General features: G+C 34.9%; 1 long non-coding RNA gene across 3 annotated transcripts; it reads left to right on the top strand.

Annotated features, from left to right (window-relative positions):
* LOC116226045 (uncharacterized) lies at nucleotides 1-23,050 on the top strand. Of its 3 annotated transcripts, XR_004166217.2 has the most exons (5): nucleotides 5-73; nucleotides 14,459-14,578; nucleotides 19,960-20,066; nucleotides 20,853-20,911; nucleotides 22,169-23,050. It is a non-coding gene; the product is annotated as an uncharacterized LOC116226045 (long non-coding RNA). The 3 variants fall into 3 exon arrangements; XR_004166218.2 differs by lacking the exon at nucleotides 14,459-14,578 and having other exon boundaries at nucleotides 1-73; XR_016466466.1 differs by lacking the exons at nucleotides 14,459-14,578; nucleotides 20,853-20,911 and having other exon boundaries at nucleotides 1-73.
* Nucleotides 23,051-27,841: the final 4,791 nt, after the last annotated feature.

Raw genomic sequence — 27,841 nt, 5'->3', positions numbered from 1 at the left:
AGGCAGTACTCTTAAGTCTACTGAGCTTTTTTGTATGGTGGCTGATTGTATGATAGGAGCTTCCCTTAAGCAGGTATGCTTCTTGAGGTTATGTCTGAATAGAGATCACTTGTATATTGATGTCAAGAATCCTTACTGATGCAGATCTTTAGTAGTAATACTTTGTCTTAGGCTTTGTTAGCTTTCCTAAAATCGTATCTTAGGTGATTGTAAGCTTTATTGTCTCTGCTGAGATTCAGTCTTTGACCTTGTTGCTCTCTTCAGATATCTGAAGGGTGAGTGTAGAAAGAGGTTGGTCTTTTCTCACTTATCCCTGGATGAAGAGAAATGGACTCAAATTGTGTTAGGGGAGGTTTAGGTTGGATATCAGAAAAAATTTCTTTACAGAAAGGGTGGATAAGTACTGGAGTGGGAGATGGTTGAGTCACCTCCCTGAAAGTGTTTAAAAACCATTTGAATGTGTTGCTCTGGGTCATGATTTAGCAGAGGGTTGTTAAAATTAAGGTAGTATCGTTAGGTTGCAGTTAGACTTGATGATCTTTAAGGTCTTTTCTAACTGGAGCAATTCTATGTTTCTATCTGTAATCCATTGACTGAGACTGGGTCTAGGAGTGGATTCAGCTGCACCTAGGCTCTTGATCTCTGTGGCTCAAGGAGCTGAGAAAGCAAGGGAGGGATTGGGGGGGGGGGGCTGCTCCGTATCTTGTAACGTAGTGGGAGCATTAACTATCCTTCCCAAGTTCCCTTCTATGGAGATATTCAAGAACTGTCTGAATGCTGTCCTGTGCAACTTACTGTAGGCTTTATGGAATGGTTTGACTCAGTGATATCTAGCAGCCACTTGCAAATCCTGCATTTCTATGATTTTGTTGAATTTCTCTAGTGAAAAAGGCTTTTGTCATAGCTAATCATAATTCTAGTGTTCCATCTTGTGTTCTTTCTTGTCTTATCAGCATGAGCCTTCAAAAGCAGTTTTGCTTTATTGTTTCTGCAGCCTTCTATTAAATAACTGTGGACAGGATTAGTGGATACCTTAGCCCTTTCCTTTTAAGGCTCTCGTCATACATGTTCTAGATTTCCAGTGGTCTTAATAGCTCTCCACTGGGCTTCCTACAGTTGTTGAAAGTCTTTCATGAGCTTTCAAGCCCAAATGTTGTCCTGTATGTGCTCAGAAGTGTCCAATGCAAAGGAAGAATCATTCCCTTGTTTTGTAGGCTACAGTTCTGCTATTAAAGTTCAGTATGCAATTAGGTTTGATTACAAGGGCACACTGCTGTCTGTGCTTCTTCAGATTTTTTTTGTGTACTGGATTCTTTTCTGAAAGGCCACTCTCTAATATTACATCCCTGATGTGGAACTCTGAATTTGCTTGTGCTGAAATTCATTGTAATTCTTTGTAAAAAGTTGAGTTTTACACAAAGGTGAGAAGAAAAATATATGGAAAAACTGAGCTGGAGGAAGAAAACAGAAACATAAAAGAAAATACTTTCAAGGCAGAAGACAAGAATGAAGACTAAGGGAAAAAATAGGAAAGTGAAAAAGTACAACAGCCATAAAAATGCATGTTTGCTTTTAAGTTGCATTTACATTCAAAAATGTGTCAGATCTAAGAAACAAGGAAAAAAATCATTGTTACATTTCAAATACCATCATTCTTTTTGAAGTGGCTGAATTAAAAAGTGTAAGAATATGTATGATGGTGTTTGGAGCAGCTGTAAGTTCTCTGATTGGATCTGCCAAATGTAAAAATATATTCTTTAGGTTCATGAACTATTTTGCTTCCACCTCTGTGCAGGTGTCACAATTCCATCTGTATTTCTCTCTAACAATCTGGGTGACTCGTTCTTAAATTAGCCTTTGAAGAAGTTTTTCCTATAGCAATAACACCTAGCTGGTGCACAAAAATGTGTTACTGTCAGGAAAGGTTCGTTGTTAGAGCTGATTTGCAGGTTTTTATTTTTTGTTATTGCATTTTAAAGTATAAGTAACAAAGTAACAGACAAATCCACCTAACCCTCTCCTCCTCCTTAACCCATACTACTGTGCTAAACATTAAAAGGAAGAATCTATATCTTATAGAAACTCAATTTTCTTCTCTGCAAATATCAGACTTTTTTAAATCATGACTGGTTCAAAACACTTTCCCACTTGAATCAAACAAAATTCAAGGTTTCTGAACACTTTTAACATGATTACTTTAGCAAAGAAAAAGAAAAGCAATTATGAACCAGTTTAGTTGACTAATTACACTTCACAGACTCCCACATACTCATTTCTGTTAAGAAATGCTTTCACTTGTTTGGTGTGTATTCAGACCTTTCTAAATGTCTGTGGACTATTAAGCTTTATCTATCACTTTTCCTGAAATCATTGACTTATTTGTAAATGAAGGAAAGGCTTGAAATGTTCAGCTGTTGCAAAATAGAGGACTTTGAATACTGTTAAAATACAGATGGTACTAAAGGAATAGCAGAGTAGAGATAATATTTTGCTACTTCTATTGCATCTTCAGCATTAGCACCTCAAACCATTTAAAATGCAACAATAAATTTACTTATGAAATGATTGAATACTGTGGAAATACTTACCCGCTGTAACTTATCATCTAAAGAATTCCAAGTTCTCTCGGATAAATTGAGTATATATATTTGTGTTATTGAAATTGTTCTTGAAAATATTTGGAGTCAAGAATGACATTTCATTCAGTATACAGAAGGCAGAAGTCAGTAGCTAGGAAATAATCTTTACTTGCTATTAGAATTCTGTTTACAAAATCACTCAGCTGTGTATTTATGCTCTGAGTTATAAAATGAGTCTCAAAGAAAAAAATAAATTCAAATGGCCACAATTTATGAGAAACCGTTTGCCACACGGAGGAGTCACACCATCATTCTTATTTTCTCCATGGATTTGTGTTTTTCTTGATAAAGATGCTTTAGGAGCTAGTAATTCTCACAAATGTAGGAACTCTGCACCCATTCATGAAGTCAATGAAGTTTTAAAAGTTTGAAAATCAGACAAATTGTTCTTCCAATCAAAACTATTTTTTTATTCACAGTTAGTGAATAATTCCTGACACTAAAGAGTTACTAATCTTTCAGAACCATAACTGTCAGGATCACTGTTGCAAACAGAAACATTAAAAGCTTAAACTTTTTTTACATGGAAGTTTTGCAGTAACTGACTGGTCCAAAACAAGAAGGGTGATTTAAACAGAGATGCATAGAAGACTGATTTATTTCTATCATTTTAATATATAAAATATTATTAGTAAACTGTACATATCATTTTAAACTATGTAAAATTTGTATGTTATCAATGGTCCTTCAACCTGATGAATGTCCTTCAACGAAAAACAGTGAAAGAAAAATATGGGAAGAAATAACGGGGGGGGAGGGGGGGAAAGTTCTACAGAGGGCAGGTGGAGAAGATGCAACTTTGAGGCATCATAAAACCAACTTCATCAAGTCTTTGGCTGGTGTATGTTTACAAAGAATTATATAGGCTTCTTCTGGGAAATGCATCTGAAATCTCTGGAAAGACAGGAGAGTCTGAAAGTGTACAATTTAGAGCAGTAACACTCTGAATTGTCTATTTGTTCATTTTAAGATCCAGTTTGTGGTGATCTATGGAAGCTGTCAGTGAGCAACAAACCGTCTGTCTGCCTTCTGATGTTCTTGTATCTTTCAGTGGTATCTTATTAACTGGCTGTAGTGCACTTATTGGCTTTTTCTGGGAAGGATTTCCAAGGTAAAATCATCACCATTCATTCTGAAAGTATCACCTTTTGAAAAATTAGTATGTCCACATTTAAAACATGCTATAAATCTGTTCAAACAGATCTTATTGTCTGGCAGGCATTTGCTAACTTGTTCGTTTCAGAAGTTGCTTTAGCCCACCAATGCTACGGTCTTGGTTTTAAAAAGCAAATGTGTGCCACTAGTCATTATACAATGTTTTATGAAATATCTTACACACTTCTGAATATAACTGCAGAAGAACATTCCTTCATAGAGCACTACTAAGTAATGTTTCTGATAACTCTATGACCCTATTTATGGATAGCTTTCATTCACATCAGAAGCAGAGGATTTAAAAGCACTAACAAAACTAATTCCCAAGGGAATGGATGTAATAAGAAAGTTGGCACTGACAAGTGAACTCTGGAATATCTCATCACAATGGGAAATGTAATATATGTTACACTATACTTAATGAGTTTGAGAAATTCATTTTAATTCACAACAGAAAAATAATGTGCCTATATTACAAAATCATAGAGTGCACAATCAACAGTATTGTGCTAAAAAAGCAATGTGGAAAGGCAGAAGCTATTGTCTGGTCCCTAATGATTTAGGAAGGTAGGACAAATATAGAAAAGCATCTCTACTAATGAGGAGCTAAAAAACACATCTGTACTCAGTATCATTAATTCAGTGGGGATATTCAGAGAATAAAAGTAAAAACACTGCTGAAGAAAAGGTTAGGGCAAAATGGCTTAACTGAGAACGGGATAATTCTGTGTTTATCAGAAGAACAGCATTTCTATAGAAAAGATTTCTACCAGTATTGGCTGCAGTAGTCGCACTGAGAAGAAAATAACTGCAAGATGATCAAATTACATTCCTGTGAAAATATGCTGATCAGTTAGAGAAAGACTCAAGACACATGGCCAAGAGATATGTATGTATTTAAACACTGAACCTCTACAAAACAACATCTTGCATTTTAGCATAATATAAAATTCATTGCTTCAGGGAATAAGCTAGGACTTTCTAGGGTATTTCTGCCAGTTCTAGAAAATGTCATGCATATGCAGCTGAAGTGAGTTTAAAAAGAAATAAGCAAGTGAAATTAATGTTAAAATTACTACTTAAACATTTGGGACTATCTCTAATAGCAAACACAGTGGAATTATCCCACATGGCTGTCCTGACACAGAATGAGATCCTCTAATTGGTATTAAGAATTTCTGTAGCTGCTGTCACCTAGAAGTTAGCCTGATTCTTCTGAGCTGTGACAATTTCTAAGTGAATGTTGAATGTAATGGTACAAACAACAGTTGCATGTAGGAGACTAAATATGTACTGTAATCACCTGTTTAGAGACCTTGTCCTGGGCACCTAAAAAAAAAAAAAAAAAAAAAAAAAAAAAAAAACAAAAAAAAAACAGAATTTCTTAGGTAGCTTTGCATGCTGTTTCCTGATAAAAGCAAGGCATTATGGAGTGATTATCTCTAAGGACTGTTCTTTTCTGTCTTTAAAACAACTTGAGTAGAATACACTTTGCTGTGATTGCTAGAAATGAAAAATAGGGTGAACAGAAGATATTGTGGCTTATAAAAACTTGTATGAGTGTAGGTGCATATGATAGTGTTTTTTAGATATACACCTGCAACAGATAGTATTATGCTGTAGATGTTTTATTGTGTGTGCACATTTGAAAACAAGTGTAGCCTTACCATTCTTCCCATGGTATGCTTTTATGACAAGAAAGATGACTCCACTTAAAACCCTAAAACTCTGCTCTCTATTTAAATAGTGTCATTACTAGTCAGAAAACATATTTCCTTGAACATCTGTTATTAACAGTTACTGGTGCACCTACATTTTTTTTCTCTCAAATACAGCAGATTTTGTACAAAGCATGGGCAGGAGTAAAAAGACATTTTCATTTAAACTTTTTACTTTTGTTTGCTTGTTTACCTTGAACTTGAAAACACAGTTTGCACACTCAGTGAGACTTTCATTGTACTTGTATTTGGGGAAATGACTTTAAAGGATGCTGCAGGTCTGTAGCAAGGATAATTTTTCTTGATCCTTAACGGCTTTCTCCAAATATTGCAACAAAAATTGCAATAGTTGCAATTCTTCTGATGAGCTGAAGTGGGTTTGTACTGGAAACAGAGCTACCCTCAAGATAGCACTTCCTCTGATGGCTTCCTTGTTAGACCCTGCATTAGCTTCTGGATTCAAGAAGACATTGTGACCTACAATGTGGTTTCACTGATGAAAAAAAGTGTAACAGATAAATCCATAACACTCCCTCTGATCCTGTGGGCTCTCCATTGATACTGAAATATATTTTTCTTCTTTCACATAAATTTACAATCTATGAGGGAGATGGGCCAGCTAAAGAAGGTACATACTCAAGTTGGTTCTGCAGGATGCAGCACTGCTACAGCCTAGAATGATGTTTTGAGCAAAGGATTTTTCTTCTACTCTAAGGCATTTGAATTCCTGGTAATAACAGGACAAAATCAACCTAGGAAAGTGGAGTAGGGTTATTTTGATTTGGTGATACACCCATTGTTTTCAAAGATGATAAAAATAGCATATTTGTCTAAGATATCATTTCTATTTTATCAAATTTTATTATTTGGCAAGTGACTCTTGTTTTGAAAACACTTTGGTATAATAAATCTGAAAGTTTTCTTCTTGGTGACACTAGATTCTCTTCTGTGATTTCTTAATCTTTTTACTTACTCTGGTGGTCAGCTCACTTGCACTTCAGAGTGTCAGAAAATTTCTAGGGTAAGGTGGGCTAGTTTTTACCTATTTGTTATGAGGATTGAATGATACTAAATAAAGACTAACAAGGATTTATTTTGATGCTTTAGATTTTAGAAAGCTATATGCTTCTACCACATTTGGGGCACTGAGTAACCTATATCTTTACAGAACACAGCTTTTTTTCTGGAAAGGAGAGCTGAAAGGAACTAGAAAATACTATGCAAATACATACTTTTGACTAATCTCAGAGCTGTAATAGTGTTCAGTACCATTTCTATATAGCTTCAAAATATTATGTGCACGCAGCAATTTAGTTTATGCTCACAATATTAATATAGGAGAATATTCATCACTCTAAACTACTGACTACACAAGCTAAAAGAAATTCTTGATATTTCACAGTTTTCTTTAACAGAAAATATTAATTAAACCTGATCTCTTTTCACATCTTACCAAGACTGTGTGCTTTATGCTTACTTTAAACTCATAAGAGAATATTTAGAGAGCATGAGAATTAAAGTGAAATTGATTTGTGAAGCTGAGATTCTAATTTTAATTTATGTGTTATTGAGGGTTAGTTTTATTGTAGTAACACCTAGAGTTCCGAAGTGGAATGGGCTCTTCAAAATTCTCAACCTTTTTTTTTTTTTTTTTTTTTTCTAATTAACTCCTTAGAGTTTTGGGTTCCGGGTAATTTTCAGTGTTAAAAAGAAAGGTACTTTTCTGTACTGCTTTCATTAGAAGATAATGTAAAATTTTGGAGGAAAAATTGTTTACTGGAATCTATGTTGTATGGATACAGTAAAACTGTCTGCTTCATCACCCTAATTTTTTACTCCTTATGCCTTTCATACCATATGAAAAGGGGGAAAAGAAACCTGGACGAGTTCTCAGTCTGACAAAGTGCTGTGGGATGAAACACTCTAGCCTACTCAGGGAAAATCAACTTTTCTGAGAGTTTTCAGAAGTCAACTTAATTTTCTGCTTATTGAAAACATTATACTAGCATAGGGGCAGTTCTTCCTTAGTTTCTTATTTTTGTTGATGCAAATGGCTCCTCATGACCACTCTGATACCAGAGGTGATGATTACAACTGTTTCCATGGGAAATGGTATGAGTTACTTGTCTCTGCACTAAAAACAGAGTAAATGTTCTTCTCCACATCCCTCAGTTTTAGAAAATGAAAATCTCTAAAATCTGAATTATCTCCAATTCCTTGTGTTGATTACTGAGATGCTCTTAGAGAACTAAAATTCTGGTGTCTGAAGTTCTGAAGCTTTTGTGATACTTGTACCACCAAGAAAATCCTGTTGCGTAGAGGTTGTTTTTTTTTTCTAAATCTAATCTTATTTTTTGTAGAACCATGTTTAATTATATGTGTATTATTGTGTTTATTGAAAAAAACTCTTCATTTTCTTTGAGTATAAATCCAATAAGACATAGCATTCTTTTAGAATACATAATGGGCATTAAAAGCATTTCAAAATAATGTTTTTGAAATACTCCCTCCTACATTGAGAGAGGAGTGTAAATATTCTTTCCCATGGTGTAAATGGGAGATGCAATAAGCAAAAAATAGATGTGGAGAAAAAGAATGTGGGATGCAATCTTCAGAAAACACCTGAAAGAAATAAGAATTTAGATAAAAGGTCCTAATTTTGAGACAGATAAATGCTTTTGCATGCTTTCAATGATCTTGTCAGTAGTCCTTCAAAAGTGTGATAAAATCAAATTCTTTAACAACATATATATTGCATCATTCAATATCAAAAGCCTACTCAGATGTCAGTACGCTCAGGAAAAACAGCTTTGTTTTAGTATAAGTGAGTGTGCTGTTTGCTATTATTTACTCATCACCATGTGTGGCTGCTGCTAAAATTCTCAGAAGGAATACAAAATATAGGAACTATTATTCTTTTATGAAGCAGGTGATTTTTTTCAAACCAGAATTATCACTGCATGGACTCTTTAGAACACTTTTCTAAAATGTGAAGAAACAAAATCCCAAATGAAATAGGAAAGGCAAAGAAGCCTAAAAAAATTTGGAGCATGAAGCATGAGAGTATTAACAGGTTCATAAGATGGTGATATGGAATATAAAACTTTTGATTTGTTCGGTAGTGCATTCATGACCTCAGTTGATAATTCATAATCCATTTTTATCTTGTGGGATTCTCCTCAGACAGCAACACAGTGATCTGTATGATGCTAACTGGTTAACTGAGAAGTATGATCTCTCTCATGTTTCACATATGACATTCCCGTAGTTTCATGGAGCAAAATGAAAAACAGAGCTTTAAAATGTGAGTGGAAGTCTTGAGAGTTCTGTTAAGGTCAAGAGGAGACACAATGTGCATTTCTGATGAAAACCAGCAGTTGTAAGAATGATGTCAAACAAAACTGTTACAGCAGTTCGTTATCCTAGGTAGTCATCTACTAAAGTAGAACAGGCAATCTTCATTTTCCAAGGAATATGAAAAACAATGGCTTATGTTGTCCTGCCTGATCCTTTTTTGTATTAAAGAACCATAAGGAATATGATGGAACTCTTATTTCAGCTTTGTTGTATCTTAGTGGACTACAGTGGGTAGGGAACTGTTATTTCATTGAATATTTTCAAGCTCTATCTGAAGCACTTCAGAGATAACTGTGAGTAATTGACTGTATCTTGGCTTTTGTTTCTTGTCATTGTTTGTAGTGTTAGTGTTGCCTGTGGAAGTGGAGAGGAAATAATAGTTACAAAGAAAAAATACACTTTCTAAGCTTAACAGAAATCTGAGTTGCAGATTTTTGGATTCTCCAAAGTAGTTAGAACTAGCTACTGAATAGGGAGTTCTCTTTCAGATACTGAGTCCCTGAAGTGTTTGCTAAATTCTGCAATGGCAAATCAAAGTAGCCTTCAGGAAGGACAAGGTGCATAAGGAGAACGTGGTACAAATAATGAACTATAATTTCTCTGCAAGTTCCTTCCATGATATCCTGCTACTGCCAAAGAATACAAATGTCAAGATCTATTAAGAGGATGAGTGACCGTTATGGATGCAATGAGGTGTCTGCTTAAGGAAGTCACAGTGCTGAGGAAGGCACGGAGGCAGAAGAGCTCCAACAAGTAGAAAATTCTTTTGTACGAGAAAAATCTCTCAGGTGAAAATGTGTGAACTCTGTCAGATATTGGAATGCTGAAGTCATTAGTATCTTTCATTAGCTCTTACGCAAGGGAAAAGTACCTAAAACCCTTTGTCAATGGTATAAATGTGTAGTACATTCTCTATTTTTCTCATAAATGCAATTTTGTATGTTACATAATGTGTTCAAGTTGTATTTCATTTTTAAATTAGTTGTATCTTTCCTCTTTCTGATCAGAACCTGTCAGATCAGTTCATACTCTTCTCCTTTTTGAATTGTTACCTCAAAAGTTCTGCTTTTGAAACATCGGGTTCTGCTAAGACCATCTTGCTGAGTACAGTTTCTCTCAGAAGCTGTGTATGAAGACAAAAAAAAAAAAAATTATTCTAACAGCAATATAAAATAAATGACAATACTTTTTTTACTTCACTGAAGGGGAGAAGAGATGATAGAATTGTTCACAACTGAAATCAGGAATGCCTAGAGACCCGAGTTGAAGGCATTTTTCTCTGTTTTTAAACTTCTCCTCTGTAACTGTCTGCCAACAGTTTGCAGTCACAAAAATTTTAAAGATGAGTCTTTCATAAAAGTGATTAGATAGTAAATTTTACTTTGTTTGAAAAAGCCATGAATTTGCCACCTAACAGTATAGTTAGAATACAGATATTTGCTATCCTCTTGTTATACATGATGCTGGCATTCAACTAATGTATGGAGATCTATAACTATAAATATCAGATTAGAACAAATACATATTTAAACTCAGACCCTTTAGTAGATGATATTGTGAATGTATACTTGAAGGTCTTTTCCAGTCTAGATGATTCTATGGTTTTCTATGTGACTTGTACTATCACTAACAAGCATTTTTTCTAGAGCTGCCTATCAGATTCTAGCTTTTGAACAGTATAGAAGGAATGATTTTAACTTGATGGAGTAAATACTCTAATGGCTTAAAGAGCATTTATAGAATGCTACTGTGTTTTTTTTTTAAGCGTGAAACTAGAAAGTGTAGTTGTATTTCCACACTTTTTCCTAATGTGATCAGCATTTTGTTCTGAGATGTTCATGTTGTTGTCCAAACTCTTGTGAAGACATTTTGCTGTTGGCAGTGACAACTATGGCTTAAGAACAAAAATGGAATTCCTGGTTTATTTTAAACTTTAAAATTATGTTGAATAGTCACAGTGCTTAAATCTAGAAATCTCCAAGTCATTCTGTAGATTTTTCTGTAGATCCTCATTGTTACTCACATGAGGAAGAAGTTATCAAAGTTGAATTGAAGTACTCTCCAGAGTAAGGACTGCTGCTAATGGTTTTGGGAGGGGAAAAAAAAGCAAAAATGTTTAAGAATGGTGGCCCACTGTTAGAAATAGGAATGTGGTATACTTAGGATCTTGAGGAAAGAAACCTTTCATAGAGTTAGATACTCTACTGCACTTCTCTATGTGAATAGTGCAAGTTAAATAATAAATAAAACAAAAAGCTTTTCTTCTCCTAAAATATGCATTATCTTAGTAATTAGGGCATTGGCCTGAATTCAAATCCCCATTCAAATCTTCCTTCTGTTGAACTCAGTTTAGGAATTACAATCTCTATCCTCCAGGAATACACCATCTTTAAACTATTGAGTGTGTTAGCCTCAGCACCTGTTTTCTCTCTTTTTGGAAGTCTTCCACTTTATATAAATAATTAAGAACTGCAAGACTGATGTGGATCTGCTGTTCTGACACTTCTGTTGGAGATTTAACCACTGGCCTGCTGGTTGCAGTCAAAACATTCTTATCTGTGTCAGGTATTCTTTATATGGAACAAAGTATTTATGAAAATACTTTTCACCTCAGTGATAACAGGACAGTGGGAAAGAGGATTATTTTAAGAATTCTATCACCTACAGTATCTGATTCTTCAAATAGGCCTCAAAGCACGTTATAATTCATGTGACATCTTGAGGCTATCACAGTCAGCAAACTGTTGAATCTCTGTTACATAAGGAACTTTCCTGCTAGCAGGATTGGGCAGAAAGGAAGAATCATTGACTGAGGAGTAAAGTGTCCATCTCAATCTAAGGAAGAGAAGAGGCTTTTTTTTTCACTAAGCAAACTTTTTCTGAACATGTAACATCAATGATTTAATTAAGATGTCTTATTTTATAAAGGAAGTAGCTGTTTAGTCAGTAGCAGATTTTTGGCAAGGGAAGCTTCTGTGTAGAAACCATGTTAATATTTTTGGATTTAGCTTCTGTCAATGGAAGCATTCCCAGAATTTGAAATATGGTTGATTTTTAAAATGCTTTGTTGCAAACTGTGGTCCTTACAGCAGATAAATGCACTCAGGTTTCTTGTATTGGCCTAAAGGGCTAGTCTGTATGCCCCAGATAATCAATTCAAATTTTTAGTGATTTTTTTCTTTTTCCTTTTAAACTCCCTGAGAAGCTCCTCTGCTGTAAACGTCTACTTTTCCTCTTCTGATAGGCTGTGTACGTTACTACCTTGTCAAGTGTGACTCTGAAAACCGAATAAATATAAATATAAAGATTTCAGTTGTTCATTTTAGTGTCATTGATTTATTGGTTTTGTCTTCACCATACAGCTTTTAGAAATTTCTTATTTCCCTTTTACTTTTGTGATCCTTCCAGTGTGATTTGGAATTCATATTTAACATCTTTTTGTAGCCAATGGTGGTTTTGAAGGACTGCATTTCAAAGGGATGCTGGTAAAGAATGAATATCATTTTAAATGTCTTTTGAGGCTCTGTGACTTACAGTAAGTGTTGTAGAAACACAAAGAAAACCTGTTTTCTTGGCCTCAAGCTCTAAGAGGTTAATTTAGATTATCGTTCTGTTTTTACTTGTTTTATGTTATGAAATAAATCAATAGACCTCCCTTTCAAATAGAAGTCTAAAAATTATATATAAAAAAAATTCAGCTGGGATTCTCACCATGAAACTTCCTAGACCCTTAAAGAAAGTTTCTGTTACAGCATTATTTAAAGACAGAACGCAGTTTGGGGGAAAAGAAAGAGCGTAGTTAAGCTGATGAGAGGAAAGAAAATCAGATGTGAAGGCTTTAGAGGATATATCCATTCAGTGTTTGCAATCTCCAAATGTAGAATGTCTGGAAAATTACATTTTGCAGAGGTGCTGATTGAGTAGGACAGTTTTTCCCTCCCCTCCCCTGTCTTTAAAAAAATAAACAAACAAAAAATAAAACACTCCACACTTAAAACATCAAGGAAGCCATCAGGCTATTGGATTTCCTGTTGAAATCACCTTCTGAGCTCTCAGATGAAGTATAGTCTCTTTTTGGTAATGCTTTACAAGATCATTACTCTCAACATGACTCATTTCCAGAAAGAATGAAGCACTAGTGATTGCAAGAGATTGCTGAAATTAGTTCTTTTTTGTCTGCCTAGGTTAGACTGTACCCATGTTGCCTTTGCTCTTCTGTCTGATTTGATCTACTTCTTTGTGTATATGATAGAAGTCTGCCTGAACTGACAGATTTGAACAGTTGGGAATCTCAAAATATCTTCCTTTTATATAGTTAAATCTTAAATTAGCATTAAAGAAATATTTGAAGTTTAATGTCTTAAAGTCTGAATCATCCATAACATAAAAAGGCCAAGAAAGAAGAGGTCTTCAATAGTAAACAGTGACAAGCAATAATGAGAAAACATCAATTTAATTTATGAAAGAAAAAAACAACATAAAAACAATAAAAAATGCTTTAAACAGAAATCAGACATCAACATTACTATATCAAGAAATATTTATCATGAAAAGATTTCTTCAAACTCTTTATGTTTCTAAACAGCATTAGTAGAAAAAAAATTGTCACAGAAATTGATGTTCACTGCAGAAATTGGCTTAGCAGTTGCTCCTATATGTAATTTCTGAACAGCTGCCTAGGAAGAAGCAAATTTCAACTTTCAGATTGTATTAATATAACAAAGATGGCATTATGTCAAGGACAAACTGCAGATGATTCTCACATCAGACTGGTAGAAATCAAAACTTTTTCATCTGCCTTCTGAATGGCTGCACTATTGGAAGGGGAAATCAGGCCTCTCTTCTTTATCTACATGCTTACATAACATATTAGGACAAGGGCTGTTTTTTTTCCCTCTTCACCTCCTAAATATGATAATGTTTCTTCATTTGCATTAGCTTTAGTGAAGTCTATTCTAGTTGAAGTATGCACCCCTCTCATACAAATCAACATATCATCATTATTCTAAATACCTCGCCAAGCACATAATCCGTGTTTGCTTGAAGTACACAGTGAGTCTTCTACTGCTTTGTTTTGCTGAAATTCATTAAGTTCTTTTATTTTAATTTTCTAAGAAGTCTTTTCTTTATTTAGAGCTAATATTTAACTGTTTTTTTCTTCAACAAGATTTAAAGAAAGAATAAATTTAAATATCTGTAATTATAGAACTTGAAACTGTTAAGCAATAAAGTAAATGCACTGTTGATGCATATTCACTCTCTGTGGGGATATTGACTTTATCATTAAATGGTTCAGTCCTGCAGTTATTAAAACTCTAACTGTTTTCCCAATAGTCATTACAACAATTGCTTTTGCATTTGAATGCTAAATAAATCTACTGTGGTTCAGCCTGCTGTGACAACCTTATACCGAAATACAGTTCTAGCTCACTCTTCTCCTGACTTCCACTTAACTATTTCAGTTTATTCCACTTTTACTGCTCCCTTATTTTAGTCTTTCCTCTTTTAATGTGTTATACCTTCAAATCAGTATGGAATGAGTAATAAGCTGGAAAATACATCAAAACTCACTGGTCCTCTTCACTACAGGGTTAAACTTCATATTTGACAACAATGCAGTAACTCTGCAGAAAGATTGATACTTTGCGAGTCCTTCAGGTCCTGTGTACATTGTAAAGAGAAATTACTTTTCTGTCAGTATGAGCAGAGGTAAGATCTGCAAGGTAATTTTTTCTCTTTTTTTTTCCCCCAATATTTGATTTGATAAAATGCTTCATAGTAACCATAGTATAAACAATCTTTTTATGGACTAAGATTTGGCATCCTATTTAGGTAGTCATGCCCCTGTTGCCACTGGGACGACTCATTAAATTATGATCCATCTGGAGCTAATGTGACAGAATTGAACCTATATCAAAGCCAAGGGGGGAAAAAAAAAATTCTGTAGTATTAATGCAAAAAAGGTGCAAAATTATATGAGACTTTAACGAGCCTTGACATAGCCACAGTAATCAAGAGCTGGAGGTGGTCACGACATCCATCAGTTGTGGCTCTCTCCCCCTGAAACAGTATTTTTGTGTCGGTCAAATGCAGTTATGTTTTATGAGCGTGTAATGCAGTGAAATGTCATAATTCAGAACCAATATCATTCTCATTAATGCTGTCATTTTGACTAATATCAGATATGACTGCCCTGATTTGACCATTTCTGGTCAATAATGTTAACAACTTTTCCAAATTTACATCTGAATGTAACTACAGTATTTCATCTGTGCTCTTGCCATGATTAATTTGTTAAGACTTTTCAAATATATCAAGTATCATTAATTTCCCATAGTAGGTTTGCATTTCTTAAATTTAATTGAAGATTTAAACATGCTGGTATCCATTAAAATAAAATATTAGACTGTTAATTTACACTCAAGGAAATATGATTTTGTGCTCATCTGACACGTATGTAATAGCTCTGAGTTAAATTTGAGAAATTTTTATTCTTGGAATAGGTGGCATAGGCTTTGTTTTAGAATCATACAGCACACCATGAGCCTAATCTCCTCCAATTGGTGTTCCAAAAATTCATTATGAAGTCAGCTAAAAACTATAATAATAACACCTGTGTTGTTTGTGATGAGTGTAGAAACACAGTACAAGTAACTCTGTCATGGTTTTATGGAACTGTGAGAAGCAGCGGGACCAATGCCCACATTCTCCACCAAGAATGTCAATGGTTTATAGGCTGGTTCAGCCTAGTTCCATGAAAGGGGAAAGGGTGGAGAGATGGGTCTAAAAACAAAACAGGCAACAATCTGAGGAGAAACAAATTTAATAAATCAGATATTGGGATGCAAGATAACAGACTATAATACAGTATAATTGGCATTGAAGATAATAAATCAAAGAAAGAAAAAGAGAGAGAGAGTTTGAAAACCCAAGGTCTTACTCTAAGTAAACTGAGGTATTACTCTGAGAGCAGAGACAAGCCAGAAGATTGAAAGGGTGGTCTTGATCTGTGAACAGTTTTTATCTTTCCCTCTGAGTGGAAACAGTAACAGAACAACAAACAGTTCTCAGAGAGATGTAGTTCTTCTCTTTGGGGACAGGCATGCAGAGCTGGAGCATTAACTATTTAACTCCCAGTGCACTACGTGATGTTATGATGTGGAGTACTGGCAACCAAAAATCATAAAGCCACGACAAACTCTAATATGTAATTTGGATCTGGCCACCGCCGGGCTGTGGGTACTGAAGAACATTACAGAAGAAATAGTCTAGAGAAGGAAAGGTTGAAGAAGTATGGTAGGCTGTGGAGCAGATGGAAAGAAGGCTGCAGAAAGGTAGATATTTTTCACTATAAGGAATATTTGGGCAGCACAGGCTGCCCAAAGAAGCTGTGGATGCTCTGTACTTGGAGGTGTTCAAGACCAGCTTGGATGGGGCCCTGGGCAGCCTCATCTGTGGACAGCCCTGTCCACAGCAGGGCATTGGAACTGGATGAACTTTAAGGTTCCTTCCAACTCAAGCCATTCTATGATGACTTTGGGCCAGTAGGCGTAAAAATCAAATTACGTGGCAGGGTAAAGGCAGAACTTTGACACTTTTGCTCTTACAACACTTAGTGACAGTATCCCCTCCTCTCTCTTCAAGGGCTTTACTAATAGATACTGTGTACTTTCATTCATCATTCTTTAGATAATTGGATGCTATGTGGACTTTCCATAATTGCTCACTACCACAGTTGTCTAATACTTCCCAGTCAGCACAGATAAGTATTATTGAATAATATTCATTCTGAATAATGGCATCCAGTGGCACACTGAAACATAACTATGATTGTGTATACAAATATGATTTTACAAAACAAAATATAAGTTTTCTGCGTGAAAATCTAGAGATGGAGAGAGTGAGAGATGGTGGAAGTTTCTTTCTGGATACAAATGAGAGCAACAGCAATAAATGGCTTAATTAAAATAGCTTTTTTTTGTAAGAGAGAATAAAACCATTAATACAAGTAGATATCTTTGGATGCTGGGAACCCTATTGCTGTGCAAATACCAGTAGTTCAATCATTTCCAATGAACTTGTATATACACACAGTTAAGCCCTTTAATTACTTGCTGTGATGTCACTTTCTGCAATAATCAGTAAAAAAATAACCCTGAAGATGAGTTAGTCATACATTCAGTATGAGTTTGTTGGTATTGAACTGACTTTCACTAATTTAGTGTGAGACACTAAAGAGTAATTTAGTGATGTTCCTTCACTAAAACTTGCTGTGAATATAATGTTTCTGTAATAGTGGCATTGTTTTTGGTAGGAAATTAAAAGCTACATGAATTAAAAGTAGAAGTATCTGTTGTTAGCTGATGATACAAGATGAAAACATAGACTTCACTGCTCCATTTTCACTTTCTTACATCAGTAAGACCATTTCATCACAGTAATATTCAAATATTTCAATAATAATGTTCAGACAAATACCTCAAAAGCAACATAAGGATATTAATACTAGACATAAAGAAATAACATTCATTAAGGTGGTTCAGATACAGAAAAATAGTTATAATTATTTGTTTTTGTCAGGAAATGTGGTAACTTGTCTTCAAAATGCAACATTAAAATGTCTTTTCAACAGGATTCCATTAATTAATAATGTTTAAGATAAAGAATTCTTTCATATGAAGTACTGTGATCTTATACCAAGGAAATGCTCCTAAAGGGAGCTTACAAACAGGAGGAGAATTGACTCTTTGAAAGGGTAGATAATTGCAGGACAAGGGGAAATGGTTTTAAGTTGAGGGAGGGAAGATTTTGGTTGGATGTCAGGAGGATGTTTACTCTTTTTGAGAGTGGTGAGGTGCTGAAACAGGCTGCTCAGAGAGGTTGTGGATACTCTGTCCATCCCTGGAAGTGTTCAAGGCCAGATTAGATGGGGCAGTGGACAGCCTGGTCTAGTATTAAATGTGAAGGTTGGTGGCCTTGGACGTGGCAGGGGGGTCAGAGATTCATGATCCTTGAGGTCCCTTCCTAACCTGGCCATTTTGTGATTCTGTGATTTGTAAGAAGGCAAGTTCCTGATAGACCTCACAAAATCTAATGATGAAATTGAGAAGTATACTGGAATTATTTGTGAGGTACTTTTTTATGTTCCTCTGTTCTTCTTTTCTATAAGATCATACTAAAAATATTTTGAACAGTTTGAGATTTGATAGCATGTGATTTTTCTTTATTTTTAAGTCAACCAGCATGGTGCCTTTTTAGTGCACCCAAGGAATTCCTAGGTAGAGTTCTTGCTTACGGGACATGAAGTCTATCAGACACACCTCGAGGAACAGTGAGGAGATGCAGTAGAGAAATTCTGTCATGATTTTGCAAGCTTTACAGGCACTGATTCCCAAGATAGTTGTAGAAAGTTTATATTTCCAAATACTAAGAGGAAATGTCAAGGCTATCATGACATCATTGGCTTTTTCAGCTCATTATAGTAAGGGAAGAAAGAGGAAAGAAATAGCAGAGTTATTTAATGACAGAATTGATTGAATTTTTCATCATTTCATTTTTTGTTCATGTAGTATTCCTACATTTTGTCACACCTCTTACTAACAAAAATAACATCCAAACTCAATAACAGAGGCTTCAGATCTTAGCACAGTTCTGATTTAGGAAGAATTTTATTCCACTAGAAAACATAAGGGGGAGACTTAGAGACGAAATGCAGAACACCGTTTCTTACATCAGATGGAGAATGATTTCAGAAGCAGATCAGTAACGGGGGTGGAGGGTGAGTAATCTAAAAAGAGTTGTTAAATCCTATATTTGACTTTGGATTTGTTTTTTCCTCTCAATTCCACTCTTCATCAATAAATGACTTTTTCATAGGATAACAAAGGAGGAGAATACAGAAAGGAGAAAAGATGTAAGGAGTATAAGCCTAAACTTTTCATTTTTGTATATCAAACTTGAGCATCTCAGCAGCTGGCACTTTTCACCTAACAAAATGGACAATCATGATTGCATCTCAACAGAGCTTTTATTTGCTGATTTGCAAATCTGTTTTACAACATTTAAAATAGAAAACATGTATTTAATGATTACTTTTGTGGACATTGATTCATGAATGTACTTTTCAGCAGACTGCCTGTCATCACTGCTGCTTCACAAAGGAATGCTCTGTTATTTCTATAGAGTCTTTCCTTTTTCAGCATTTGAAGGTCCACATATATCTAGAAGACAGCAAAATAGATGGTACTTGACTCCACTGAAATAAAGGCATTTGTTATCCTATGCATAGCCAGGGCCAGAAAGGTCATTCTTTTACTGGGTTGTTTTACCATTCCTCATTTTCATTCTCTCTCCTATATCTTTTATTTATTTCTTTTTTCCCCTCTCAGAAATTCCTGCAGGACTCTGTTAACTAGGACATAATGTCATTGGCCAGGTTGAAAACATTTTTTCTTATATAATGTGATATACCTTTTCTTTTCAAATATATTTCTTACCACCACTTTTCAATGATCCCTCCATAAATCCAGCTGAGGGCAGGCAAGATCCATGCAGCTCTGATAAAAAGGGTAAAACTAATTTACTAAAGATTCATGAGTTGTTTCCTCACACTCTGCCAGCTATTATGCTCTAGTATACCATATCTGATAGAATTACCCTGAATGTGAAATAGTGTCTCTACTGCAACTGAATTTGAGAAAGATCATCACTAGTCTCAAAAGAAATAGAACTGCTGTCTCTTAATTTACAATAAAATATGAATGTTTTAGTATATGAGTCTAAAATTAACTGCAATGACAGTTTAATTTTTTCAAAGATGATGCTGTACTCCAGCCTTGCATGCATTGTGTCTATTTACATACAACATAATGCATTCTCTGCATGCTCAAAACAGAGTGCATGCAAAGCGGATAAGATCTGAATAAAATTGGGAAAACTGATACTGTTCCACTGTATTTGGCAGTGCTGATTTTGCAGGCATCTAAATTGCAAGTGTTTGCATCTATGTATGAAGGACTTGTTTTTAGTTTCTTGTATTTTTTTCCTTTTTAAATTTTTTTTCTTTTAATGAGAAATGCCTTGGCTTTCAGGTCCAAGCAGCTACAGAAGAACAGCACAGCCATATTTGCATGTATTAGGCATCCAGCTTGCCCTCTTCATCCACACAGGGAAATCCATGTCCATTCTCCTGTTGGTGGTAAGTGGTTGTTTGAGGAAGTGGCCTGGTTATGCCATCTCTTCCTTGCTCAGGTTTGTCCTATTATTGCACTAAGAACCACGTGTAACAGGCCAGGAAAAGCAGCAGCATCCTTGTCAGTCAGGCAGGGACGTTTGTTATTTGTTGCCTTTACTTTCTATACTCTATGGGATAGTGATAGAGGCAGGAGAGGTGCTGGCAAAGGGAAAAGTGAAGAATTTATCTTCTTACTACCAAGTTTGACACACCAAAGTGTGTCATGTAAGTTTTCCCACTGTTTCTTGCTTACTACTATATTCAGTTTGAATCTGTATCTCAAGGGAATCAGATGTTAAGAAAAAAGATATTGACAAAGAATATTAACATACATCAGTCTGGAAGAAAGATAGACAAACTTTGATGAGAACATACTTAGTGATTTAAAATAGCATTATTTACGTGGGGGTTTGGGCTAAGAACAGTGTTCTATGAATTGTGATCTCAAGTAAACAAGTCTTTTCAAGTAGGTTCAGAGTACTCCAGTGGTCTGTATAACAAATATTGACTACTCAGCTGAAGAGAGGAATGTAATGAACTACATCTGTCGCTTTTTATATTTGTTTGGCAAATGAATATAAGGAATGAAACATTGCTTTGTAAATAGGCCTCTTTGGGAAACAAGGATACGGGCTTCATAAAGTTGCTGCTGAACAGCTCTGGTATTGTTTTATGGCCTAGGATGGGAGAAGACTTTTTTCATTATCTTCTGTTTCCTGAGGAACCCTCTGCCCCTCTTCCTTGTTTCAGTGCAGAGCCCTGTGACTAAGACTGTGCTGTAAGATAACTCACTGGCCCCACAAGACTAGGTAATAGTTCTGTATATGCTGTACTGTTTCAGTCCTCTTAACATGGAATGATAGCTCCTATGGGGGAAAAAGGGTGTTGTTATTAAGTTAACTTTCTTTAACAAGCCATTGGTCCAATCCAATATAAAAATCAATGTTTTTCAGAGCTTCACAATGAAGAAGTGTAATGTATTTTTTATTGGTTCTAGCCCTGAGCTGTCTTGTCAAAAGTCAGCAAAATATTGTTCAAAAATCTCTTATCTAATCAGAGGCTTATGAGTTTCACATGATGTTTTCCAAATACCAAGGAAGCTAAATGATACAAAATCTCTGAAAGAAAGAAAACAGAGAGTTGTGAGACAGGAATTTTAGTTATTTGTGGCAGTTTTCTAAAAGAGTTAAGTTTTGATTTTTTTTTTTTTTTAAACATACATTGAAAACTCCTGTTCACTTCTAGAGATGAACACAAATGAAGATAACAACTAATAATATCAAGTAAATGACCTTATGGTTTCCACAAATCAGGACAGTTTTATCAGTCAGTAGAATTCTAGATCATTAATTAATGTAGAACAGCACTATTTACTTTCTTTTCAGAAAACTGTACAAGAGAAACACCTGAATTTTAACCAACGTCTATTGCTGGGAGAAGTAGTGAAAAATGTTTGCATGATCTAGATCTGAGATTGTTCAGTTGTATTTATTGTAATACATAATATTAACCACTGTCTCGTGTTAAAATCATAGTGATTTTAACAATATCCCAAGCAAGAGAAGAAAAACGCCTAGTGTCATTCTATCAAATCTCCTTCTCTCATTATTATTATTATTATTATTTTGGAAATTAGTCATTTAGATGTAATCTAGGTTTGAGAAATTCACCTCTCTTTTGTTATATAAACAAAGGTCAAAAACAAAGCTAATTGCTATTCAAAGCACAAGGCTTTTTGTTTTTAATGTCTTCTCTCATTTATACTTGTTCTTTTGAAAGAAAAGAAGACCAGCCATAAAGCCCTGGGGCACTTGAGACCTCTTAGAGTCCTGTATTTTACTTTCTGTAACAGCAAACTCTAATTTCCAATTTGATGTTTCTTTTTAATCAGCTGATTGGTCAGTGAAATGAAGTAAAGTATATGACATAATTTTATGTGGAGTTTAAACAGTACATTGTGAGGTAATTTTCCTTGGGGAATACAGAGAAATTCTGGGCTGGGTTAGGTTCAGGGTTAAAGCCAGAACAAAATTCATTTCAAAACTTTTTTTTTTTTTTTTCCCAAGCCGAAGAGGAAGCTCAATCCTTACTCTGATACCCTAAGTCAAAGCAAAATGGCAGAATCAACCTAAGAGATGCCTAAACTTGACCAGCATCTGGAACAAGAAGTTTTCTGGATCAGCATAGCATTCAAATCAGCAGAGACATTAAAGGAAAAAAAGAAAAACAGTAATTTTTCTCTTGGGAGATTTAAGACGTTATTTTAGCTTAGTTCATTTTATCTTGTTTCATGCACAGTTTTTGTCTTTGTCCTTTTTTCTTCACCAGCTGGGAATAAAAATGTTATTCAGTGAACACTTTTCTCTCAACTCAGGCTAAATAATTCAAGTTTGGATTCTTACTGAGGTAATTTCACTATTCCTTGCCCACTAGGACATCTTATCCTCAGATTTTCAGTCAATTAGTTATTCTGAGTAGTTTGGGAATAGTTGTAGCTATGAGGCCCTCTGTTGTCACTTCAGCCATCCAGGAAACTTGATATGCCGTCCAGCAACCATGCTGGATAATCAGAGATGGAAAAACAAATCTGCATTATTTTAGTTGAAAATCTGCTATGAATTTTAAAATGGCATTGATTTTTAGCTGAATAGTGTCTCTAAGTTTTGTGTAAATACATCTTGTCATCTTTTTTTTCTCACTGTTTTTTTCTTTTTTTTTCCATTGTAGCAGAGCAAGCATTGCACTTGAGTCCCAAAATTTTTTGAAATGTATCTTGGTGGATTTATAACGAATGTATTTTTGTATATGTTTGGAAAAACAACATAGTTTTAGGGCCTAGTCCCTCAGCCTGTCATTCAAATGTGAAATCTGATTGCCTTCAGTGAGACTCTTTGCATTTTGCCTAAAAATGTCTGTTCGGAGAGATATAGTAAACACAAATTAATGGATTTTCAGTGCTTCATTCTAATATTTGTTAAAAACTAAATTAAAAAACCTAAACCCTTACTATGCCATAAGCTCTTCCTACTTTATTATAAAAGAAATTGTCTTTTATGGAGTATTCTATAGAACAGATTCAGAAATCTCAGTCTTCCTGATGTCACATGACATTTTTTGTAACATTCAGACCTCAACTATATCCCATAACCACACATGTTCAAAGTCATGTTTCACAAAGAAAATGGAAATACTGGAAGAACTCTAGTAGCCCAGTGGCGGTTTTTCCTAATCCAAATAGGAATTTGGATTTTTCAGGCTGTCTTGAAATGAAAAAATCAAGGAGGTTCTATTTACTACAAAAACAAATATTTTACAAAATTAGAAACAATGAAGAAAATTATTACTTATGATAGATTAGAAACACTAAATTTCTACATGACATTTAAAATGCATAGGTATCAATGGAATACACTAATTTTTTTATATACAGACATATCTATGATTATCTCCTCTTCCACATTTTTTAATGTAAACTAAATTCTCATCTTCAGCTTTCAAAATGTAGTTTCCTGTTGTATTAGAATTTCTTTCAAGTATCAAATCCCTTACTGATTAATAATGGCCTTTATGAGCATCTTGCGTATTTAAAATGATGTTTTTCTGAAATATATTGCAGAAGCCTCAGCTATCTGAAGTTTTTGGCTTTCATACATTTCTACTTTTAAAATGAGGGTTACTTTTTCAGGTTTTGAGGGCTACTGTATTTTCATAGTTTTATCTATACTCATGCAATACCAAAATACCATGCTTTCCCAACATTTGCAAATTACTGATGAATGGACTTCAGTGTCATGGCAAGCTTATTAATATAACTAGGAATTGGTGTAGGCAATACCAAGGGTAAAATACAAGTCGTGTACCTGTGGGAATAACATTAGAAAGCATCTTAAGTAGTTTAGGGAGTTATGCATGCACATCCACACATATGTGAAAATATTAACCGATTAAAATGAGAAAAAAAGTGCTTTAGGAACAAAGGGCATTATGACTGGGGGGAAAAAAAGAAACCTGCCTAGTTTTTAGATGTCTCTTGCAATAACTTGCTGACAGTACTAAAGATGTAATATAATAATCTACCTCATTCTGTTTCAAGTCCTCCACCCAAGATTACTTTTCAGCATATAAAGAGGCATGGGGAAGTAAAATTTTTTCAATTTCTTATTCTTGTTACATTGTGAAGACTTTAGGATTAGCACCAATGCTTAATTATCAAAGAGAGAACTAGTGTTACAAGTAGTGACGATCTTACAGCACTGATTTCTGAGCTTCTCTCGAGTAATATAGTTTGCCATTTCTGATATGATTTATTTTCTTAAATAATATGGAAAATCCAGGGTGAAAATTACATTTTGTCTTGTATTTGTTTATTCAGGGTGTTAAGAAATTGTAGCTTATCTATTACTACTGACTTCTGATGAACAGATAAGGGAACTCTTATTCAACCATAACCTATTTTCTTCTTTTGAGCTTATTATTTCAGACCAAATACATTTACTTTATGGAACTTCAAAAGTTTGATTCTTTTGGGGATGTTGTGTTTATGTGATGAAGCTTGGTCAGATCAGAGAGACATTGTGTCCTTATTCCTGGACTTGAGTACACACAGTAGTCATTCCCCAAGGAGAACAAAATCTGCAGCCCTAACAGTACTTATGTTCTTTACAGGCAGACTGCTGCCTTTGGATGCAGTCTCTTGCTACCAGAAGGCTTCTGTGTGTGGACAGAAAATCTCTGTTCTGATCATAATAAACAACTGTTGAGCGGGAAGATATAGAAGAGATCTGAGTTAAAAAGGAAATAGTGGGGAAAAAAATAATAATGGAGAGAAAAAGATGTATACTCTTAAAAAAAAAAAAAAAAAAATTGTGTCTTTAAGAGTTCTTTGGTCACCCTTTGGCAACAGATTCCTTTAATTAAGAAACAGAATTTCTTTTGGCTTTATGAAGCTAGATTTTTTTAACAACGTAAAATGTAATGCTAACATTTTCAATAATGTACCACTGAATAAATTGAAGTACAGTTTTGATTAACTCTAGAAATCATAATATTATCTTGTCTATTTTCATGCTCTGTAAAAGGCTCTAAAATGGTAGGATCAATTAGTTTTGATTTCCATACCAATCAGTCCAGATGGTTCCCATTATTTTCTGAGGATAGCTGCAAATTGAATTTTTTGAGCCCGAAATTCACATTATGAAAAAGGTGATACTTTTTGTGCAATAACCAGAGCTGAAGATGGCCTAAGCTCACAATTTTTCATACTTGAAAACAAGTTTGAAAAGTAAAATTGAGTATTTCAGAGAAAGGAAAATCTTTTTGCATTCTTTACAGGGGAGGTGAAAAAAATGTTTCCTTAGATAATTTCATAAGTGATGTACATGCTATGTTTTTCAAAGGTATTAGAAATGATGACAGATGATTATGTGTACCTTACTGTAAGATAAGCAGTGATTTGGGCCAGAAGATATTAGTGATGTTCCAAATATATTTATATAGCTGAACACAATCTATGGTCTGATTACTGTTCATAGAATCATTTGAGTTGGAAGGGATCTTTAAAGGCCATCTAGTCCCTGTCCCTTGCAACAAACTGTTGGGACACCTACAGCTGTATCAGTTTTCTCAGAGCCCTGTCCAGCCTGGCCTTGAGTGTCTCCAGAGATGGAGTATCTATCACCTCTCCAGGCAACCGTTCCAGTGCCTCACTACTCTTATTGTAAAAAAACCTTTTTCTTGTACCCAGTTACTGTTATTTTTATCATGTCAAAACAACCTGCCTATCTGCTAATATCAGTCAGGAGTTCTCTGAATCTATATAAAAAGAGGATCCCCCAAAATCCACCACGATGCTACAATTTGTCTGAACAGCATTTGATAACACTCCCTTACACATAAAATTCAAGCAGTTTTTTAGAGTATCTGAATCTTAAATAGCTGCTTTATTTCATGCATGTATCTTGGATCCACAAATAAAACAAATACATCGTAGCTCTCCTACGATGCAAAAACCTATTTGCATCAGTTTGGCCTGGGACTGGTGTTGCAATGTAGTTTGAACATTACACTGTTACCCTTGAGAAATAGGAAACGCAAGAAGTGCATACACACACTGATTATATATAGTTGTGTATTAAATCAATACATATATTATCCTTATGTATATCTTCAGTATATATCTACATATAATATCTTCAAATGTACTGTTATATTCCCATGAAAAGCTACTTGAAATTTCTTCCTGTAAGTACTTTACTTTGTATAACTCAAGAGTGAGTTTGAAGCATTCTCAGCTGACTTGCAGTAGACCAAAGGAATGGAAATTTCAAAGGATAGTAAATGTAGCTAGCATTGGGCTTTGCAGTATTTGGCTTCTGGTAGAAAGTTTATCTTTGTGTGCAATTAGCTATCAGGCACTTATTCCTCTTTTACTATCGTATGCTTTCCCAGTTCCATGATTTTATTTTAATGTTCTTAGCCTGATTTCCTATGAAATCATGATTTCTGTGATTATATCATCAGCCTTTTTTTCTTCCTCTTTAGTAATGACTAAAGAATCCTCTGGCTAATTGCAATCCAAAATAGGTAGATGTACAGAGGTTTCAAAAATAATTAAATTCTTACAGTCTTTGTTAAAGTAAGCAGCCAAGGAGAGAGGTTCAGATTCTGGATGTGCCTGATGGAGGGACTGGCAGCTGTGAGTGTGTAGCTAATTAGACACTGGCAAGCCCATAACAGTGAGGTATAAATGTCTCCGTGGCTGGAAAAAAGCTTCTGCAGGATCTTGTACCTTCTCAGACACCAAGATAATTGCAGCCCCATAAGTAGAAAATAAAGCTTGTTTTCTTCGAACTTGGGAAGGCTGAACTATCTAGCTATTATCATTAGTGGGAACCAGATGCTGTTCTCATAGCTGATTTTTACAAATTCCTCTAAGAAATCAACTATTAGTTGAAAAAACAGCTGCTGAAAACAAACTTTATAATGCCCTGCAAAGTTTTATATTTGGATACTCCTGCTTAGAGAAGCTATAAAGTAAATGAGACTCAGTGGAAAGACTAATTGAGCCCTTCAGAGACTGTCAGACCTGAGACCTAATAAACACCTCGTGATGTTAGTAGAGGTAATTGGCCTGTAGCTACCGAAGACTCTGGGAGACGGCTGAGTTTTACGGGAAAAAAAAAAAAAAGAAAAAAATGTATCAATATATCTTGAGCAAAGATCAGAATGCCTTGAGTGTGAATTATTGAGACCAGGTAATGCTATCAGGTACCTGTGCTTGGAGAGTGATAGATGACAGAAAACTTGCTAGAAAATTAAAAATGAAGGCTTATATAGAAACAAAATGTTATATAGTAAAAACATAGTTGTGTGTAGGGCAGGTAGAAATGACCTTGCTTTGCAACACTTTACTTGTCTTTAATTGTTATGTGATAAACACGATGGAAATGAGTTACATGCAAGTTTATTCTGATACTGCAGAATTAGGGTCATCCTTATACTTGCAACTTATCTGAAATAAAATATCCTGGAGAAATACCAGAGAACTGTGAAACAAAAAGTATTATAAATTCCTGTCTCTCATGATAGTGTCGCAGTAGCTGACACCTGCTGGCCTCCATGGCTCAGAGGTTATGATGATCAAAGCAGCCTGCAGCCACTGGTAGCCATCAGTTTATGCAGCGCAGTGTGAAGAATCTCTCCACCTCCCACCTGAACCAGGCAGAGTCACCCTTAAGGGA

Source organism: Phasianus colchicus, chromosome 4 (assembly GCF_987193195.1).
Source record: "Phasianus colchicus chromosome 4, bPhaCol1.hap1.1, whole genome shotgun sequence".
NCBI lineage: Eukaryota > Metazoa > Chordata > Aves > Galliformes > Phasianidae > Phasianus > Phasianus colchicus.
Note: the sequence above shows the minus strand (reverse complement) of the source record. Positions and strands in the feature narration are given on the sequence as shown.